A 16,711-nucleotide genomic window follows, 5' to 3' on the forward strand; every position below is an offset into this window, starting at 1 on the left:
GGCCGAAGTCCCTCGTCGCACCACTCACCACCTTCGCGGAACCCCCTTCTCGGCTTGCGAGGCGTTCCATTTCCCAGGCAGCTCCCATTTCCCTGAGGCCGCCCCGGCCCTTTGGCCGAGCCAATCAGATTGCGGACAGACTAAGATCCTGCCTTTTCCAGGCGGGCTAGCAAACGCTCAGCTGCTTGCAGATCTTGAGCGAGGAGCGAGAAAAGGAGACGGGCAACGCGGGGAGCGGTAAACGGGCCCTGTGGCGGGATGGAAACGTTGCCCCCTATGCCTGCAGGGGGAAATGCAGAACGCGCACGGGGGCCCTGTTGTTGCTACACCTTGCTGTGGCGCGCTGCACTTTTCGGCCAGTTGTCATGGCTGACAAAGCGTAATTGCAAGAAGACAAAAACCAAAGGAGCCTACCGAGAAGCCGCCACTAAGTCGGCAGGGGTACTTAGCGTGACCCCCGGCGGCCGTCCCATTTGGCTCACGCCCTGAAAAGCTGAGCAAGTTTTTTTTTTTTGTCCACAGGTGGAGAGAAGGCTGCACCGTTCCCAGCGGCACTGCAAGGCCAGGTCGATGCGTGGAGTGAACGGAGCAAGCCCCTTTTTCAGCTCCCGGTTCTAAAAATCCGTTTAATAAGTTGTCCCCGTGTAGAGGACATATCAGATATTAAACTGATAAGAACAGATACTACACTTGATCTTAGCCAAAAGGCCGAGAAGCGATGACCCCCACTCTTTGCTGCCTGAGCCAACCTCCTCTGAAACTTCTCAAGTGTCGCGGTGCAGTATTGTTAACTGGACGTAACACTGGCCGCTGCTGAGCACCCACCCACGGCCGTGCTCTCTTTGCACAGGCCGACCTCTCCACGGACACAGCTGCTTTGACGTTTGACAAACTCACAGGGCTCTGCCAGAAGGCAAAGCCTGCCAAAAATGGAATTTAACTCATTGGTATTCCTCTCCACGGAAGTCTTTAGTAAAAGGCGAAAGACTTGTGCGTGATGAAGAGAAACCAGAGTAAGGACGCTCCTGCCTTCGTGTGGGGCCGAAGTCCCTCGTCGCACCACTCACCACCTTCGCGGAACCCCCTTCTCGGCTTGCGAGGCGTTCCATTTCCCAGGCAGCTCCCATTTCCCTGAGGCCGCCCCGGCCCTTTGGCCGAGCCAATCAGATTGCGGACAGACTAAGATCCTGCCTTTTCCAGGCGGGCTAGCAAACGCTCAGCTGCTTGCAGATCTTGAGCGAGGAGCGAGAAAAGGAGACGGGCAACGCGGGGAGCGGTAAACGGGCCCTGTGGCGGGATGGAAACGTTGCCCCCTATGCCTGCAGGCGGAAATGCAGAACGCGCACGGGGGCCCTGTTGTTGCTACACCTTGCTGTGGCGCGCTGCACTTTTCGGCCAGTTGTCATGGCTGACAAAGCGTAATTGCAAGAAGACAAAAACCAAAGGAGCCTACCGAGAAGCCGCCACTAAGTCGGCAGGGGTACTTAGCGTGACCCCCGGCGGCCGTCCCATTTGGCTCACGCCCTGAAAAGCTGAGCAAGTTTTTTTTTTTTGTCCACAGGTGGAGAGAAGGCTGCACCGTTCCCAGCGGCACTGCAAGGCCAGGTCGATGCGTGGAGTGAACGGAGCAAGCCCCTTTTTCAGCTCCCGGTTCTAAAAATCCGTTTAATAAGTTGTCCCCGTGTAGAGGACATATCAGATATTAAACTGATAAGAACAGATACTACACTTGATCTTAGCCAAAAGGCCGAGAAGCGATGACCCCCACTCTTTGCTGCCTGAGCCAACCTCCTCTGACACTTCTCAAGTGTCGCGGTGCAGTATTGTTAACTGGACGTAACACTGGCCGCTGCTGAGCACCCACCCACGGCCGTGCTCTCTTTGCACAGGCCGACCTCTCCACGGACACAGCTGCTTTGACGTTTGACAAACTCACAGGGCTCTGCCAGAAGGCAAAGCCTGCCAAAAATGGAATTTAACTCATTGGTATTCCTCTCCACGGAAGTCTTTAGTAAAAGGCGAAAGACTTGTGCGTGATGAAGAGAAACCAGAGTAAGGACGCTCCTGCCTTCGTGTGGGGCCGAAGTCCCTCGTCGCACCACTCACCACCTTCGCGGAACCCCCTTCTCGGCTTGCGAGGCGTTCCATTTCCCAGGCAGCTCCCATTTCCCTGAGGCCGCCCCGGCCCTTTGGCCGAGCCAATCAGATTGCGGACAGACTAAGATCCTGCCTTTTCCAGGCGGGCTAGCAAACGCTCAGCTGCTTGCAGATCTTGAGCGAGGAGCGAGAAAAGGAGACGGGCAACGCGGGGAGCGGTAAACGGGCCCTGTGGCGGGATGGAAACGTTGCCCCCTATGCCTGCAGGGGGAAATGCAGAACGCGCACGGGGGCCCTGTTGTTGCTACACCTTGCTGTGGCGCGCTGCACTTTTCGGCCAGTTGTCATGGCTGACAAAGCGTAATTGCAAGAAGACAAAAACCAAAGGAGCCTACCGAGAAGCCGCCACTAAGTCGGCAGGGGTACTTAGCGTGACCCCCGGCGGCCGTCCCATTTGGCTCACGCCCTGAAAAGCTGAGCAAGTTTTTTTTTTTTGTCCACAGGTGGAGAGAAGGCTGCACCGTTCCCAGCGGCACTGCAAGGCCAGGTCGATGCGTGGAGTGAACGGAGCAAGCCCCTTTTTCAGCTCCCGGTTCTAAAAATCCGTTTAATAAGTTGTCCCCGTGTAGAGGACATATCAGATATTAAACTGATAAGAACAGATACTACACTTGATCTTAGCCAAAAGGCCGAGAAGCGATGACCCCCACTCTTTGCTGCCTGAGCCAACCTCCTCTGACACTTCTCAAGTGTCGCGGTGCAGTATTGTTAACTGGACGTAACACTGGCCGCTGCTGAGCACCCACCCACGGCCGTGCTCTCTTTGCACAGGCCGACCTCTCCACGGACACAGCTGCTTTGACGTTTGACAAACTCACAGGGCTCTGCCAGAAGGCAAAGCCTGCCAAAAATGGAATTTAACTCATTGGTATTCCTCTCCACGGAAGTCTTTAGTAAAAGGCGAAAGACTTGTGCGTGATGAAGAGAAACCAGAGTAAGGACGCTCCTGCCTTCGTGTGGGGCCGAAGTCCCTCGTCGCACCACTCACCACCTTCGCGGAACCCCCTTCTCGGCTTGCGAGGCGTTCCATTTCCCAGGCAGCTCCCATTTCCCTGAGGCCGCCCCGGCCCTTTGGCCGAGCCAATCAGATTGCGGACAGACTAAGATCCTGCCTTTTCCAGGCGGGCTAGCAAACGCTCAGCTGCTTGCAGATCTTGAGCGAGGAGCGAGAAAAGGAGACGGGCAACGCGGGGAGCGGTAAACGGGCCCTGTGGCGGGATGGAAACGTTGCCCCCTATGCCTGCAGGGGGAAATGCAGAACGCGCACGGGGGCCCTGTTGTTGCTACACCTTGCTGTGGCGCGCTGCACTTTTCGGCCAGTTGTCATGGCTGACAAAGCGTAATTGCAAGAAGACAAAAACCAAAGGAGCCTACCGAGAAGCCGCCACTAAGTCGGCAGGGGTACTTAGCGTGACCCCCGGCGGCCGTCCCATTTGGCTCACGCCCTGAAAAGCTGAGCAAGTTTTTTTTTTTTGTCCACAGGTGGAGAGAAGGCTGCACCGTTCCCAGCGGCACTGCAAGGCCAGGTCGATGCGTGGAGTGAACGGAGCAAGCCCCTTTTTCAGCTCCCGGTTCTAAAAATCCGTTTAATAAGTTGTCCCCGTGTAGAGGACATATCAGATATTAAACTGATAAGAACAGATACTACACTTGATCTTAGCCAAAAGGCCGAGAAGCGATGACCCCCACTCTTTGCTGCCTGAGCCAACCTCCTCTGACACTTCTCAAGTGTCGCGGTGCAGTATTGTTAACTGGACGTAACACTGGCCGCTGCTGAGCACCCACCCACGGCCGTGCTCTCTTTGCACAGGCCGACCTCTCCACGGACACAGCTGCTTTGACGTTTGACAAACTCACAGGGCTCTGCCAGAAGGCAAAGCCTGCCAAAAATGGAATTTAACTCATTGGTATTCCTCTCCACGGAAGTCTTTAGTAAAAGGCGAAAGACTTGTGCGTGATGAAGAGAAACCAGAGTAAGGACGCTCCTGCCTTCGTGTGGGGCCGAAGTCCCTCGTCGCACCACTCACCACCTTCGCGGAACCCCCTTCTCGGCTTGCGAGGCGTTCCATTTCCCAGGCAGCTCCCATTTCCCTGAGGCCGCCCCGGCCCTTTGGCCGAGCCAATCAGATTGCGGACAGACTAAGATCCTGCCTTTTCCAGGCGGGCTAGCAAACGCTCAGCTGCTTGCAGATCTTGAGCGAGGAGCGAGAAAAGGAGACGGGCAACGCGGGGAGCGGTAAACGGGCCCTGTGGCGGGATGGAAACGTTGCCCCCTATGCCTGCAGGGGGAAATGCAGAACGCGCACGGGGGCCCTGTTGTTGCTACACCTTGCTGTGGCGCGCTGCACTTTTCGGCCAGTTGTCATGGCTGACAAAGCGTAATTGCAAGAAGACAAAAACCAAAGGAGCCTACCGAGAAGCCGCCACTAAGTCGGCAGGGGTACTTAGCGTGACCCCCGGCGGCCGTCCCATTTGGCTCACGCCCTGAAAAGCTGAGCAAGTTTTTTTTTTTTGTCCACAGGTGGAGAGAAGGCTGCACCGTTCCCAGCGGCACTGCAAGGCCAGGTCGATGCGTGGAGTGAACGGAGCAAGCCCCTTTTTCAGCTCCCGGTTCTAAAAATCCGTTTAATAAGTTGTCCCCGTGTAGAGGACATATCAGATATTAAACTGATAAGAACAGATACTACACTTGATCTTAGCCAAAAGGCCGAGAAGCGATGACCCCCACTCTTTGCTGCCTGAGCCAACCTCCTCTGACACTTCTCAAGTGTCGCGGTGCAGTATTGTTAACTGGACGTAACACTGGCCGCTGCTGAGCACCCACCCACGGCCGTGCTCTCTTTGCACAAGCCGACCTCTCCACGGACACAGCTGCTTTGACGTTTGACAAACTCACAGGGCTCTGCCAGAAGGCAAAGCCTGCCAAAAATGGAATTTAACTCATTGGTATTCCTCTCCACGGAAGTCTTTAGTAAAAGGCGAAAGACTTGTGCGTGATGAAGAGAAACCAGAGTAAGGACGCTCCTGCCTTCGTGTGGGGCCGAAGTCCCTCGTCGCACCACTCACCACCTTCGCGGAACCCCCTTCTCGGCTTGCGAGGCGTTCCATTTCCCAGGCAGCTCCCATTTCCCTGAGGCCGCCCCGGCCCTTTGGCCGAGCCAATCAGATTGCGGACAGACTAAGATCCTGCCTTTTCCAGGCGGGCTAGCAAACGCTCAGCTGCTTGCAGATCTTGAGCGAGGAGCGAGAAAAGGAGACGGGCAACGCGGGGAGCGGTAAACGGGCCCTGTGGCGGGATGGAAACGTTGCCCCCTATGCCTGCAGGGGGAAATGCAGAACGCGCACGGGGGCCCTGTTGTTGCTACACCTTGCTGTGGCGCGCTGCACTTTTCGGCCAGTTGTCATGGCTGACAAAGCGTAATTGCAAGAAGACAAAAACCAAAGGAGCCTACCGAGAAGCCGCCACTAAGTCGGCAGGGGTACTTAGCGTGACCCCCGGCGGCCGTCCCATTTGGCTCACGCCCTGAAAAGCTGAGCAAGTTTTTTTTTTTTGTCCACAGGTGGAGAGAAGGCTGCACCGTTCCCAGCGGCACTGCAAGGCCAGGTCGATGCGTGGAGTGAACGGAGCAAGCCCCTTTTTCAGCTCCCGGTTCTAAAAATCCGTTTAATAAGTTGTCCCCGTGTAGAGGACATATCAGATATTAAACTGATAAGAACAGATACTACACTTGATCTTAGCCAAAAGGCCGAGAAGCGATGACCCCCACTCTTTGCTGCCTGAGCCAACCTCCTCTGACACTTCTCAAGTGTCGCGGTGCAGTATTGTTAACTGGACGTAACACTGGCCGCTGCTGAGCACCCACCCACGGCCGTGCTCTCTTTGCACAGGCCGACCTCTCCACGGACACAGCTGCTTTGACGTTTGACAAACTCACAGGGCTCTGCCAGAAGGCAAAGCCTGCCAAAAATGGAATTTAACTCATTGGTATTCCTCTCCACGGAAGTCTTTAGTAAAAGGCGAAAGACTTGTGCGTGATGAAGAGAAACCAGAGTAAGGACGCTCCTGCCTTCGTGTGGGGCCGAAGTCCCTCGTCGCACCACTCACCACCTTCGCGGAACCCCCTTCTCGGCTTGCGAGGCGTTCCATTTCCCAGGCAGCTCCCATTTCCCTGAGGCCGCCCCGGCCCTTTGGCCGAGCCAATCAGATTGCGGACAGACTAAGATCCTGCCTTTTCCAGGCGGGCTAGCAAACGCTCAGCTGCTTGCAGATCTTGAGCGAGGAGCGAGAAAAGGAGACGGGCAACGCGGGGAGCGGTAAACGGGCCCTGTGGCGGGATGGAAACGTTGCCCCCTATGCCTGCAGGGGGAAATGCAGAACGCGCACGGGGGCCCTGTTGTTGCTACACCTTGCTGTGGCGCGCTGCACTTTTCGGCCAGTTGTCATGGCTGACAAAGCGTAATTGCAAGAAGACAAAAACCAAAGGAGCCTACCGAGAAGCCGCCACTAAGTCGGCAGGGGTACTTAGCGTGACCCCCGGCGGCCGTCCCATTTGGCTCACGCCCTGAAAAGCTGAGCAAGTTTTTTTTTTTTGTCCACAGGTGGAGAGAAGGCTGCACCGTTCCCAGCGGCACTGCAAGGCCAGGTCGATGCGTGGAGTTAACGGAGCAAGCCCCTTTTTCAGCTCCCGGTTCTAAAAATCCGTTTAATAAGTTGTCCCCGTGTAGAGGACATATCAGATATTAAACTGATAAGAACAGATACTACACTTGATCTTAGCCAAAAGGCCGAGAAGCGATGACCCCCACTCTTTGCTGCCTGAGCCAACCTCCTCTGACACTTCTCAAGTGTCGCGGTGCAGTATTGTTAACTGGACGTAACACTGGCCGCTGCTGAGCACCCACCCACGGCCGTGCTCTCTTTGCACAGGCCGACCTCTCCACGGACACAGCTGCTTTGACGTTTGACAAACTCACAGGGCTCTGCCAGAAGGCAAAGCCTGCCAAAAATGGAATTTAACTCATTGGTATTCCTCTCCACGGAAGTCTTTAGTAAAAGGCGAAAGACTTGTGCGTGATGAAGAGAAACCAGAGTAAGGACGCTCCTGCCTTCGTGTGGGGCCGAAGTCCCTCGTCGCACCACTCACCACCTTCGCGGAACCCCCTTCTCGGCTTGCGAGGCGTTCCATTTCCCAGGCAGCTCCCATTTCCCTGAGGCCGCCCCGGCCCTTTGGCCGAGCCAATCAGATTGCGGACAGACTAAGATCCTGCCTTTTCCAGGCGGGCTAGCAAACGCTCAGCTGCTTGCAGATCTTGAGCGAGGAGCGAGAAAAGGAGACGGGCAACGCGGGGAGCGGTAAACGGGCCCTGTGGCGGGATGGAAACGTTGCCCCCTATGCCTGCAGGGGGAAATGCAGAACGCGCACGGGGGCCCTGTTGTTGCTACACCTTGCTGTGGCGCGCTGCACTTTTCGGCCAGTTGTCATGGCTGACAAAGCGTAATTGCAAGAAGACAAAAACCAAAGGAGCCTACCGAGAAGCCGCCACTAAGTCGGCAGGGGTACTTAGCGTGACCCCCGGCGGCCGTCCCATTTGGCTCACGCCCTGAAAAGCTGAGCAAGTTTTTTTTTTTTGTCCACAGGTGGAGAGAAGGCTGCACCGTTCCCAGCGGCACTGCAAGGCCAGGTCGATGCGTGGAGTTAACGGAGCAAGCCCCTTTTTCAGCTCCCGGTTCTAAAAATCCGTTTAATAAGTTGTCCCCGTGTAGAGGACATATCAGATATTAAACTGATAAGAACAGATACTACACTTGATCTTAGCCAAAAGGCCGAGAAGCGATGACCCCCACTCTTTGCTGCCTGAGCCAACCTCCTCTGACACTTCTCAAGTGTCGCGGTGCAGTATTGTTAACTGGACGTAACACTGGCCGCTGCTGAGCACCCACCCACGGCCGTGCTCTCTTTGCACAGGCCGACCTCTCCACGGACACAGCTGCTTTGACGTTTGACAAACTCACAGGGCTCTGCCAGAAGGCAAAGCCTGCCAAAAATGGAATTTAACTCATTGGTATTCCTCTCCACGGAAGTCTTTAGTAAAAGGCGAAAGACTTGTGCGTGATGAAGAGAAACCAGAGTAAGGACGCTCCTGCCTTCGTGTGGGGCCGAAGTCCCTCGTCGCACCACTCACCACCTTCGCGGAACCCCCTTCTCGGCTTGCGAGGCGTTCCATTTCCCAGGCAGCTCCCATTTCCCTGAGGCCGCCCCGGCCCTTTGGCCGAGCCAATCAGATTGCGGACAGACTAAGATCCTGCCTTTTCCAGGCGGGCTAGCAAACGCTCAGCTGCTTGCAGATCTTGAGCGAGGAGCGAGAAAAGGAGACGGGCAACGCGGGGAGCGGTAAACGGGCCCTGTGGCGGGATGGAAACGTTGCCCCCTATGCCTGCAGGGGGAAATGCAGAACGCGCACGGGGGCCCTGTTGTTGCTACACCTTTGCTGTGGCGCGCTGCACTTTTCGGCCAGTTGTCATGGCTGACAAAGCGTAATTGCAAGAAGACAAAAACCAAAGGAGCCTACCGAGAAGCCGCCACTAAGTCGGCAGGGGTACTTAGCGTGACCCCCGGCGGCCGTCCCATTTGGCTCACGCCCTGAAAAGCTGAGCAAGTTTTTTTTTTTTGTCCACAGGTGGAGAGAAGGCTGCACCGTTCCCAGCGGCACTGCAAGGCCAGGTCGATGCGTGGAGTTAACGGAGCAAGCCCCTTTTTCAGCTCCCGGTTCTAAAAATCCGTTTAATAAGTTGTCCCCGTGTAGAGGACATATCAGATATTAAACTGATAAGAACAGATACTACACTTGATCTTAGCCAAAAGGCCGAGAAGCGATGACCCCCACTCTTTGCTGCCTGAGCCAACCTCCTCTGACACTTCTCAAGTGTCGCGGTGCAGTATTGTTAACTGGACGTAACACTGGCCGCTGCTGAGCACCCACCCACGGCCGTGCTCTCTTTGCACAGGCCGACCTCTCCACGGACACAGCTGCTTTGACGTTTGACAAACTCACAGGGCTCTGCCAGAAGGCAAAGCCTGCCAAAAATGGAATTTAACTCATTGGTATTCCTCTCCACGGAAGTCTTTAGTAAAAGGCGAAAGACTTGTGCGTGATGAAGAGAAACCAGAGTAAGGACGCTCCTGCCTTCGTGTGGGGCCGAAGTCCCTCGTCGCACCACTCACCACCTTCGCGGAACCCCCTTCTCGGCTTGCGAGGCGTTCCATTTCCCAGGCAGCTCCCATTTCCCTGAGGCCGCCCCGGCCCTTTGGCCGAGCCAATCAGATTGCGGACAGACTAAGATCCTGCCTTTTCCAGGCGGGCTAGCAAACGCTCAGCTGCTTGCAGATCTTGAGCGAGGAGCGAGAAAAGGAGACGGGCAACGCGGGGAGCGGTAAACGGGCCCTGTGGCGGGATGGAAACGTTGCCCCCTATGCCTGCAGGGGGAAATGCAGAACGCGCACGGGGGCCCTGTTGTTGCTACACCTTGCTGTGGCGCGCTGCACTTTTCGGCCAGTTGTCATGGCTGACAAAGCGTAATTGCAAGAAGACAAAAACCAAAGGAGCCTACCGAGAAGCCGCCACTAAGTCGGCAGGGGTACTTAGCGTGACCCCCGGCGGCCGTCCCATTTGGCTCACGCCCTGAAAAGCTGAGCAAGTTTTTTTTTTTTGTCCACAGGTGGAGAGAAGGCTGCACCGTTCCCAGCGGCACTGCAAGGCCAGGTCGATGCGTGGAGTGAACGGAGCAAGCCCCTTTTTCAGCTCCCGGTTCTAAAAATCCGTTTAATAAGTTGTCCCCGTGTAGAGGACATATCAGATATTAAACTGATAAGAACAGATACTACACTTGATCTTAGCCAAAAGGCCGAGAAGCGATGACCCCCACTCTTTGCTGCCTGAGCCAACCTCCTCTGACACTTCTCAAGTGTCGCGGTGCAGTATTGTTAACTGGACGTAACACTGGCCGCTGCTGAGCACCCACCCACGGCCGTGCTCTCTTTGCACAGGCCGACCTCTCCACGGACACAGCTGCTTTGACGTTTGACAAACTCACAGGGCTCTGCCAGAAGGCAAAGCCTGCCAAAAATGGAATTTAACTCATTGGTATTCCTCTCCACGGAAGTCTTTAGTAAAAGGCGAAAGACTTGTGCGTGATGAAGAGAAACCAGAGTAAGGACGCTCCTGCCTTCGTGTGGGGCCGAAGTCCCTCGTCGCACCACTCACCACCTTCGCGGAACCCCCTTCTCGGCTTGCGAGGCGTTCCATTTCCCAGGCAGCTCCCATTTCCCTGAGGCCGCCCCGGCCCTTTGGCCGAGCCAATCAGATTGCGGACAGACTAAGATCCTGCCTTTTCCAGGCGGGCTAGCAAACGCTCAGCTGCTTGCAGATCTTGAGCGAGGAGCGAGAAAAGGAGACGGGCAACGCGGGGAGCGGTAAACGGGCCCTGTGGCGGGATGGAAACGTTGCCCCCTATGCCTGCAGGCGGAAATGCAGAACGCGCACGGGGGCCCTGTTGTTGCTACACCTTGCTGTGGCGCGCTGCACTTTTCGGCCAGTTGTCATGGCTGACAAAGCGTAATTGCAAGAAGACAAAAACCAAAGGAGCCTACCGAGAAGCCGCCACTAAGTCGGCAGGGGTACTTAGCGTGACCCCCGGCGGCCGTCCCATTTGGCTCACGCCCTGAAAAGCTGAGCAAGTTTTTTTTTTTTGTCCACAGGTGGAGAGAAGGCTGCACCGTTCCCAGCGGCACTGCAAGGCCAGGTCGATGCGTGGAGTGAACGGAGCAAGCCCCTTTTTTTCAGCTCCCGGTTCTAAAAATCCGTTTAATAAGTTGTCCCCGTGTAGAGGACATATCAGATATTAAACTGATAAGAACAGATACTACACTTGATCTTAGCCAAAAGGCCGAGAAGCGTTGACCCCCACTCTTTGCTGCCTGAGCCAACCTCCTCTGACACTTCTCAAGTGTCGCGGTGCAGTATTGTTAACTGGACGTAAGGCCGCTGCTGAGCACCCACCCACGGCCGTGCTCTCTTTGCACAGGCCGACCTCTCCACGGACACAGCTGCTTTGACGTTTGACAAACTCACAGGGCTCTGCCAGAAGGCAAAGCCTGCCAAAAATGGAATTTAACTCATTGGTATTCCTCTCCACGGAAGTCTTTAGTAAAAGGCGAAAGACTTGTGCGTGATGAAGAGAAACCAGAGTAAGGACGCTCCTGCCTTCGTGTGGGGCCGAAGTCCCTCGTCGCACCACTCACCACCTTCGCGGAACCCCCTTCTCGGCTTGCGAGGCGTTCCAATTCCCAGGCAGCTCCCATTTCCCTGAGGCCGCCCCGGCCCTTTGGCCGAGCCAATCAGATTGCGGACAGACTAAGATCCTGCCTTTTCCAGGCGGGCTAGCAAACGCTCAGCTGCTTGCAGATCTTGAGCGAGGAGCGAGAAAAGGAGACGGGCAACGCGGGGAGCGGTAAACGGGCCCTGTGGCGGGATGGAAACGTTGCCCCCTATGCCTGCAGGGGGAAATGCAGAACGCGCACGGGGGCCCTGTTGTTGCTACACCTTGCTGTGGCGCGCTGCACTTTTCGGCCAGTTGTCATGGCTGACAAAGCGTAATTGCAAGAAGACAAAAACCAAAGGAGCCTACCGAGAAGCCGCCACTAAGTCGGCAGGGGTACTTAGCGTGACCCCCGGCGGCCGTCCCATTTGGCTCACGCCCTGAAAAGCTGAGCAAGTTTTTTTTTTTTGTCCACAGGTGGAGAGAAGGCTGCACCGTTCCCAGCGGCACTGCAAGGCCAGGTCGATGCGTGGAGTGAACGGAGCAAGCCCCTTTTTTTCAGCTCCCGGTTCTAAAAATCCGTTTAATAAGTTGTCCCCGTGTAGAGGACATATCAGATATTAAACTGATAAGAACAGATACTACACTTGATCTTAGCCAAAAGGCCGAGAAGCGATGACCCCCACTCTTTGCTGCCTGAGCCAACCTCCTCTGACACTTCTCAAGTGTCGCGGTGCAGTATTGTTAACTGGACGTAACACTGGCCGCTGCTGAGCACCCACCCACGGCCGTGCTCTCTTTGCACAGGCCGACCTCTCCACGGACACAGCTGCTTTGACGTTTGACAAACTCACAGGGCTCTGCCAGAAGGCAAAGCCTGCCAAAAATGGAATTTAACTCATTGGTATTCCTCTCCACGGAAGTCTTTAGTAAAAGGCGAAAGACTTGTGCGTGATGAAGAGAAACCAGAGTAAGGACGCTCCTGCCTTCGTGTGGGGCCGAAGTCCCTCGTCGCACCACTCACCACCTTCGCGGAACCCCCTTCTCGGCTTGCGAGGCGTTCCATTTCCCAGGCAGCTCCCATTTCCCTGAGGCCGCCCCGGCCCTTTGGCCGAGCCAATCAGATTGCGGACAGACTAAGATCCTGCCTTTTCCAGGCGGGCTAGCAAACGCTCAGCTGCTTGCAGATCTTGAGCGAGGAGCGAGAAAAGGAGACGGGCAACGCGGGGAGCGGTAAACGGGCCCTGTGGCGGGATGGAAACGTTGCCCCCTATGCCTGCAGGGGGAAATGCAGAACGCGCACGGGGGCCCTGTTGTTGCTACACCTTGCTGTGGCGCGCTGCACTTTTCGGCCAGTTGTCATGGCTGACAAAGCGTAATTGCAAGAAGACAAAAACCAAAGGAGCCTACCGAGAAGCCGCCACTAAGTCGGCAGGGGTACTTAGCGTGACCCCCGGCGGCCGTCCCATTTGGCTCACGCCCTGAAAAGCTGAGCAAGTTTTTTTTTTTTGTCCACAGGTGGAGAGAAGGCTGCACCGTTCCCAGCGGCACTGCAAGGCCAGGTCGATGCGTGGAGTGAACGGAGCAAGCCCCTTTTTCAGCTCCCGGTTCTAAAAATCCGTTTAATAAGTTGTCCCCGTGTAGAGGACATATCAGATATTAAACTGATAAGAACAGATACTACACTTGATCTTAGCCAAAAGGCCGAGAAGCGATGACCCCCACTCTTTGCTGCCTGAGCCAACCTCCTCTGACACTTCTCAAGTGTCGCGGTGCAGTATTGTTAACTGGACGTAACACTGGCCGCTGCTGAGCACCCACCCACGGCCGTGCTCTCTTTGCACAGGCCGACCTCTCCACGGACACAGCTGCTTTGACGTTTGACAAACTCACAGGGCTCTGCCAGAAGGCAAAGCCTGCCAAAAATGGAATTTAACTCATTGGTATTCCTCTCCACGGAAGTCTTTAGTAAAAGGCGAAAGACTTGTGCGTGATGAAGAGAAACCAGAGTAAGGACGCTCCTGCCTTCGTGTGGGGCCGAAGTCCCTCGTCGCACCACTCACCACCTTCGCGGAACCCCCTTCTCGGCTTGCGAGGCGTTCCATTTCCCAGGCAGCTCCCATTTCCCTGAGGCCGCCCCGGCCCTTTGGCCGAGCCAATCAGATTGCGGACAGACTAAGATCCTGCCTTTTCCAGGCGGGCTAGCAAACGCTCAGCTGCTTGCAGATCTTGAGCGAGGAGCGAGAAAAGGAGACGGGCAACGCGGGGAGCGGTAAACGGGCCCTGTGGCGGGATGGAAACGTTGCCCCCTATGCCTGCAGGGGGAAATGCAGAACGCGCACGGGGGCCCTGTTGTTGCTACACCTTGCTGTGGCGCGCTGCACTTTTCGGCCAGTTGTCATGGCTGACAAAGCGTAATTGCAAGAAGACAAAAACCAAAGGAGCCTACCGAGAAGCCGCCACTAAGTCGGCAGGGGTACTTAGCGTGACCCCCGGCGGCCGTCCCATTTGGCTCACGCCCTGAAAAGCTGAGCAAGTTTTTTTTTTTTGTCCACAGGTGGAGAGAAGGCTGCACCGTTCCCAGCGGCACTGCAAGGCCAGGTCGATGCGTGGAGTGAACGGAGCAAGCCCCTTTTTCAGCTCCCGGTTCTAAAAATCCGTTTAATAAGTTGTCCCCGTGTAGAGGACATATCAGATATTAAACTGATAAGAACAGATACTACACTTGATCTTAGCCAAAAGGCCGAGAAGCGATGACCCCCACTCTTTGCTGCCTGAGCCAACCTCCTCTGACACTTCTCAAGTGTCGCGGTGCAGTATTGTTAACTGGACGTAACACTGGCCGCTGCTGAGCACCCACCCACGGCCGTGCTCTCTTTGCACAGGCCGACCTCTCCACGGACACAGCTGCTTTGACGTTTGACAAACTCACAGGGCTCTGCCAGAAGGCAAAGCCTGCCAAAAATGGAATTTAACTCATTGGTATTCCTCTCCACGGAAGTCTTTAGTAAAAGGCGAAAGACTTGTGCGTGATGAAGAGAAACCAGAGTAAGGACGCTCCTGCCTTCGTGTGGGGCCGAAGTCCCTCGTCGCACCACTCACCACCTTCGCGGAACCCCCTTCTCGGCTTGCGAGGCGTTCCATTTCCCAGGCAGCTCCCATTTCCCTGAGGCCGCCCCGGCCCTTTGGCCGAGCCAATCAGATTGCGGACAGACTAAGATCCTGCCTTTTCCAGGCGGGCTAGCAAACGCTCAGCTGCTTGCAGATCTTGAGCGAGGAGCGAGAAAAGGAGACGGGCAACGCGGGGAGCGGTAAACGGGCCCTGTGGCGGGATGGAAACGTTGCCCCCTATGCCTGCAGGGGGAAATGCAGAACGCGCACGGGGGCCCTGTTGTTGCTACACCTTGCTGTGGCGCGCTGCACTTTTCGGCCAGTTGTCATGGCTGACAAAGCGTAATTGCAAGAAGACAAAAACCAAAGGAGCCTACCGAGAAGCCGCCACTAAGTCGGCAGGGGTACTTAGCGTGACCCCCGGCGGCCGTCCCATTTGGCTCACGCCCTGAAAAGCTGAGCAAGTTTTTTTTTTTTGTCCACAGGTGGAGAGAAGGCTGCACCGTTCCCAGCGGCACTGCAAGGCCAGGTCGATGCGTGGAGTGAACGGAGCAAGCCCCTTTTTCAGCTCCCGGTTCTAAAAATCCGTTTAATAAGTTGTCCCCGTGTAGAGGACATATCAGATATTAAACTGATAAGAACAGATACTACACTTGATCTTAGCCAAAAGGCCGAGAAGCGATGACCCCCACTCTTTGCTGCCTGAGCCAACCTCCTCTGACACTTCTCAAGTGTCGCGGTGCAGTATTGTTAACTGGACGTAACACTGGCCGCTGCTGAGCACCCACCCACGGCCGTGCTCTCTTTGCACAGGCCGACCTCTCCACGGACACAGCTGCTTTGACGTTTGACAAACTCACAGGGCTCTGCCAGAAGGCAAAGCCTGCCAAAAATGGAATTTAACTCATTGGTATTCCTCTCCACGGAAGTCTTTAGTAAAAGGCGAAAGACTTGTGCGTGATGAAGAGAAACCAGAGTAAGGACGCTCCTGCCTTCGTGTGGGGCCGAAGTCCCTCGTCGCACCACTCACCACCTTCGCGGAACCCCCTTCTCGGCTTGCGAGGCGTTCCATTTCCCAGGCAGCTCCCATTTCCCTGAGGCCGCCCCGGCCCTTTGGCCGAGCCAATCAGATTGCGGACAGACTAAGATCCTGCCTTTTCCAGGCGGGCTAGCAAACGCTCAGCTGCTTGCAGATCTTGAGCGAGGAGCGAGAAAAGGAGACGGGCAACGCGGGGAGCGGTAAACGGGCCCTGTGGCGGGATGGAAACGTTGCCCCCTATGCCTGCAGGCGGAAATGCAGAACGCGCACGGGGGCCCTGTTGTTGCTACACCTTGCTGTGGCGCGCTGCACTTTTCGGCCAGTTGTCATGGCTGACAAAGCGTAATTGCAAGAAGACAAAAACCAAAGGAGCCTACCGAGAAGCCGCCACTAAGTCGGCAGGGGTACTTAGCGTGACCCCCGGCGGCCGTCCCATTTGGCTCACGCCCTGAAAAGCTGAGCAAGTTTTTTTTTTTTGTCCACAGGTGGAGAGAAGGCTGCACCGTTCCCAGCGGCACTGCAAGGCCAGGTCGATGCGTGGAGTGAACGGAGCAAGCCCCTTTTTCAGCTCCCGGTTCTAAAAATCCGTTTAATAAGTTGTCCCCGTGTAGAGGACATATCAGATATTAAACTGATAAGAACAGATACTACACTTGATCTTAGCCAAAAGGCCGAGAAGCGATGACCCCCACTCTTTGCTGCCTGAGCCAACCTCCTCTGACACTTCTCAAGTGTCGCGGTGCAGTATTGTTAACTGGACGTAACACTGGCCGCTGCTGAGCACCCACCCACGGCCGTGCTCTCTTTGCACAGGCCGACCTCTCCACGGACACAGCTGCTTTGACGTTTGACAAACTCACAGGGCTCTGCCAGAAGGCAAAGCCTGCCAAAAATGGAATTTAACTCATTGGTATTCCTCTCCACGGAAGTCTTTAGTAAAAGGCGAAAGACTTGTGCGTGATGAAGAGAAACCAGAGTAAGGACGCTCCTGCCTTCGTGTGGGGCCGAAGTCCCTCGTCGCACCACTCACCACCTTCGCGGAACCCCCTTCTCGGCTTGCGAGGCGTTCCATTTCCCAGGCAGCTCCC

The 16,711-nt window shown here is 55.6% G+C and overlaps 32 non-coding genes across 32 annotated transcripts; all 32 read right to left on the minus strand.

Moving 5' to 3' along the window:
- Positions 1-529: 529 nt before the first annotated feature.
- On the minus strand, positions 530-720 carry LOC137114166 (U2 spliceosomal RNA). Its single transcript, XR_010913277.1, has one exon. It is a non-coding gene; the product is annotated as a U2 spliceosomal RNA (small nuclear RNA).
- Positions 721-901: 181 nt separating this feature from the next.
- On the minus strand, positions 902-1,017 carry LOC137113632 (U5 spliceosomal RNA). Its single transcript, XR_010912755.1, has one exon. It is a non-coding gene; the product is annotated as a U5 spliceosomal RNA (small nuclear RNA).
- A 551-nt stretch (positions 1,018-1,568) lies between these two features.
- Positions 1,569-1,759, minus strand: LOC137114167 (U2 spliceosomal RNA). Its single transcript, XR_010913278.1, has one exon. It is a non-coding gene; the product is annotated as a U2 spliceosomal RNA (small nuclear RNA).
- Positions 1,760-1,940: 181 nt separating this feature from the next.
- On the minus strand, positions 1,941-2,056 carry LOC137113633 (U5 spliceosomal RNA). The gene has a single exon (XR_010912756.1). It is a non-coding gene; the product is annotated as a U5 spliceosomal RNA (small nuclear RNA).
- A 551-nt stretch (positions 2,057-2,607) lies between these two features.
- LOC137114168 (U2 spliceosomal RNA) lies at positions 2,608-2,798 on the minus strand. Its single transcript, XR_010913279.1, has one exon. It is a non-coding gene; the product is annotated as a U2 spliceosomal RNA (small nuclear RNA).
- A 181-nt stretch (positions 2,799-2,979) lies between these two features.
- Positions 2,980-3,095, minus strand: LOC137113634 (U5 spliceosomal RNA). The gene has a single exon (XR_010912757.1). It is a non-coding gene; the product is annotated as a U5 spliceosomal RNA (small nuclear RNA).
- A 551-nt stretch (positions 3,096-3,646) lies between these two features.
- LOC137114169 (U2 spliceosomal RNA) lies at positions 3,647-3,837 on the minus strand. The gene has a single exon (XR_010913280.1). It is a non-coding gene; the product is annotated as a U2 spliceosomal RNA (small nuclear RNA).
- A 181-nt stretch (positions 3,838-4,018) lies between these two features.
- Positions 4,019-4,134, minus strand: LOC137113635 (U5 spliceosomal RNA). The gene has a single exon (XR_010912758.1). It is a non-coding gene; the product is annotated as a U5 spliceosomal RNA (small nuclear RNA).
- A 551-nt stretch (positions 4,135-4,685) lies between these two features.
- On the minus strand, positions 4,686-4,876 carry LOC137114170 (U2 spliceosomal RNA). The gene has a single exon (XR_010913281.1). It is a non-coding gene; the product is annotated as a U2 spliceosomal RNA (small nuclear RNA).
- A 181-nt stretch (positions 4,877-5,057) lies between these two features.
- On the minus strand, positions 5,058-5,173 carry LOC137113637 (U5 spliceosomal RNA). Its single transcript, XR_010912760.1, has one exon. It is a non-coding gene; the product is annotated as a U5 spliceosomal RNA (small nuclear RNA).
- Positions 5,174-5,724: 551 nt separating this feature from the next.
- LOC137114171 (U2 spliceosomal RNA) lies at positions 5,725-5,915 on the minus strand. The gene has a single exon (XR_010913282.1). It is a non-coding gene; the product is annotated as a U2 spliceosomal RNA (small nuclear RNA).
- Positions 5,916-6,096: 181 nt separating this feature from the next.
- On the minus strand, positions 6,097-6,212 carry LOC137113638 (U5 spliceosomal RNA). The gene has a single exon (XR_010912761.1). It is a non-coding gene; the product is annotated as a U5 spliceosomal RNA (small nuclear RNA).
- Positions 6,213-6,763: 551 nt separating this feature from the next.
- Positions 6,764-6,954, minus strand: LOC137113618 (U2 spliceosomal RNA). Its single transcript, XR_010912742.1, has one exon. It is a non-coding gene; the product is annotated as a U2 spliceosomal RNA (small nuclear RNA).
- A 181-nt stretch (positions 6,955-7,135) lies between these two features.
- LOC137113639 (U5 spliceosomal RNA) lies at positions 7,136-7,251 on the minus strand. Its single transcript, XR_010912762.1, has one exon. It is a non-coding gene; the product is annotated as a U5 spliceosomal RNA (small nuclear RNA).
- A 551-nt stretch (positions 7,252-7,802) lies between these two features.
- LOC137113731 (U2 spliceosomal RNA) lies at positions 7,803-7,993 on the minus strand. The gene has a single exon (XR_010912854.1). It is a non-coding gene; the product is annotated as a U2 spliceosomal RNA (small nuclear RNA).
- A 181-nt stretch (positions 7,994-8,174) lies between these two features.
- Positions 8,175-8,290, minus strand: LOC137113640 (U5 spliceosomal RNA). The gene has a single exon (XR_010912763.1). It is a non-coding gene; the product is annotated as a U5 spliceosomal RNA (small nuclear RNA).
- Positions 8,291-8,842: 552 nt separating this feature from the next.
- Positions 8,843-9,033, minus strand: LOC137113847 (U2 spliceosomal RNA). Its single transcript, XR_010912967.1, has one exon. It is a non-coding gene; the product is annotated as a U2 spliceosomal RNA (small nuclear RNA).
- A 181-nt stretch (positions 9,034-9,214) lies between these two features.
- On the minus strand, positions 9,215-9,330 carry LOC137113641 (U5 spliceosomal RNA). The gene has a single exon (XR_010912764.1). It is a non-coding gene; the product is annotated as a U5 spliceosomal RNA (small nuclear RNA).
- A 551-nt stretch (positions 9,331-9,881) lies between these two features.
- Positions 9,882-10,072, minus strand: LOC137114172 (U2 spliceosomal RNA). The gene has a single exon (XR_010913283.1). It is a non-coding gene; the product is annotated as a U2 spliceosomal RNA (small nuclear RNA).
- A 181-nt stretch (positions 10,073-10,253) lies between these two features.
- LOC137113642 (U5 spliceosomal RNA) lies at positions 10,254-10,369 on the minus strand. The gene has a single exon (XR_010912765.1). It is a non-coding gene; the product is annotated as a U5 spliceosomal RNA (small nuclear RNA).
- Positions 10,370-10,920: 551 nt separating this feature from the next.
- LOC137114431 (U2 spliceosomal RNA) lies at positions 10,921-11,113 on the minus strand. The gene has a single exon (XR_010913531.1). It is a non-coding gene; the product is annotated as a U2 spliceosomal RNA (small nuclear RNA).
- Positions 11,114-11,290: 177 nt separating this feature from the next.
- On the minus strand, positions 11,291-11,406 carry LOC137113643 (U5 spliceosomal RNA). Its single transcript, XR_010912766.1, has one exon. It is a non-coding gene; the product is annotated as a U5 spliceosomal RNA (small nuclear RNA).
- Positions 11,407-11,957: 551 nt separating this feature from the next.
- Positions 11,958-12,150, minus strand: LOC137114327 (U2 spliceosomal RNA). The gene has a single exon (XR_010913433.1). It is a non-coding gene; the product is annotated as a U2 spliceosomal RNA (small nuclear RNA).
- A 181-nt stretch (positions 12,151-12,331) lies between these two features.
- LOC137113644 (U5 spliceosomal RNA) lies at positions 12,332-12,447 on the minus strand. The gene has a single exon (XR_010912768.1). It is a non-coding gene; the product is annotated as a U5 spliceosomal RNA (small nuclear RNA).
- A 551-nt stretch (positions 12,448-12,998) lies between these two features.
- Positions 12,999-13,189, minus strand: LOC137114174 (U2 spliceosomal RNA). The gene has a single exon (XR_010913285.1). It is a non-coding gene; the product is annotated as a U2 spliceosomal RNA (small nuclear RNA).
- Positions 13,190-13,370: 181 nt separating this feature from the next.
- Positions 13,371-13,486, minus strand: LOC137113645 (U5 spliceosomal RNA). Its single transcript, XR_010912769.1, has one exon. It is a non-coding gene; the product is annotated as a U5 spliceosomal RNA (small nuclear RNA).
- A 551-nt stretch (positions 13,487-14,037) lies between these two features.
- LOC137114176 (U2 spliceosomal RNA) lies at positions 14,038-14,228 on the minus strand. The gene has a single exon (XR_010913286.1). It is a non-coding gene; the product is annotated as a U2 spliceosomal RNA (small nuclear RNA).
- A 181-nt stretch (positions 14,229-14,409) lies between these two features.
- LOC137113646 (U5 spliceosomal RNA) lies at positions 14,410-14,525 on the minus strand. The gene has a single exon (XR_010912770.1). It is a non-coding gene; the product is annotated as a U5 spliceosomal RNA (small nuclear RNA).
- A 551-nt stretch (positions 14,526-15,076) lies between these two features.
- LOC137114177 (U2 spliceosomal RNA) lies at positions 15,077-15,267 on the minus strand. Its single transcript, XR_010913287.1, has one exon. It is a non-coding gene; the product is annotated as a U2 spliceosomal RNA (small nuclear RNA).
- A 181-nt stretch (positions 15,268-15,448) lies between these two features.
- Positions 15,449-15,564, minus strand: LOC137113648 (U5 spliceosomal RNA). The gene has a single exon (XR_010912772.1). It is a non-coding gene; the product is annotated as a U5 spliceosomal RNA (small nuclear RNA).
- Positions 15,565-16,115: 551 nt separating this feature from the next.
- On the minus strand, positions 16,116-16,306 carry LOC137114178 (U2 spliceosomal RNA). The gene has a single exon (XR_010913288.1). It is a non-coding gene; the product is annotated as a U2 spliceosomal RNA (small nuclear RNA).
- A 181-nt stretch (positions 16,307-16,487) lies between these two features.
- LOC137113649 (U5 spliceosomal RNA) lies at positions 16,488-16,603 on the minus strand. The gene has a single exon (XR_010912773.1). It is a non-coding gene; the product is annotated as a U5 spliceosomal RNA (small nuclear RNA).
- Between the last annotated feature and the right edge of the window lie 108 nt (positions 16,604-16,711).

This window comes from Channa argus, unplaced genomic scaffold (assembly GCF_033026475.1).
Source record: "Channa argus isolate prfri unplaced genomic scaffold, Channa argus male v1.0 Contig016, whole genome shotgun sequence".
Taxonomy (NCBI): domain Eukaryota; kingdom Metazoa; phylum Chordata; class Actinopteri; order Anabantiformes; family Channidae; genus Channa; species Channa argus.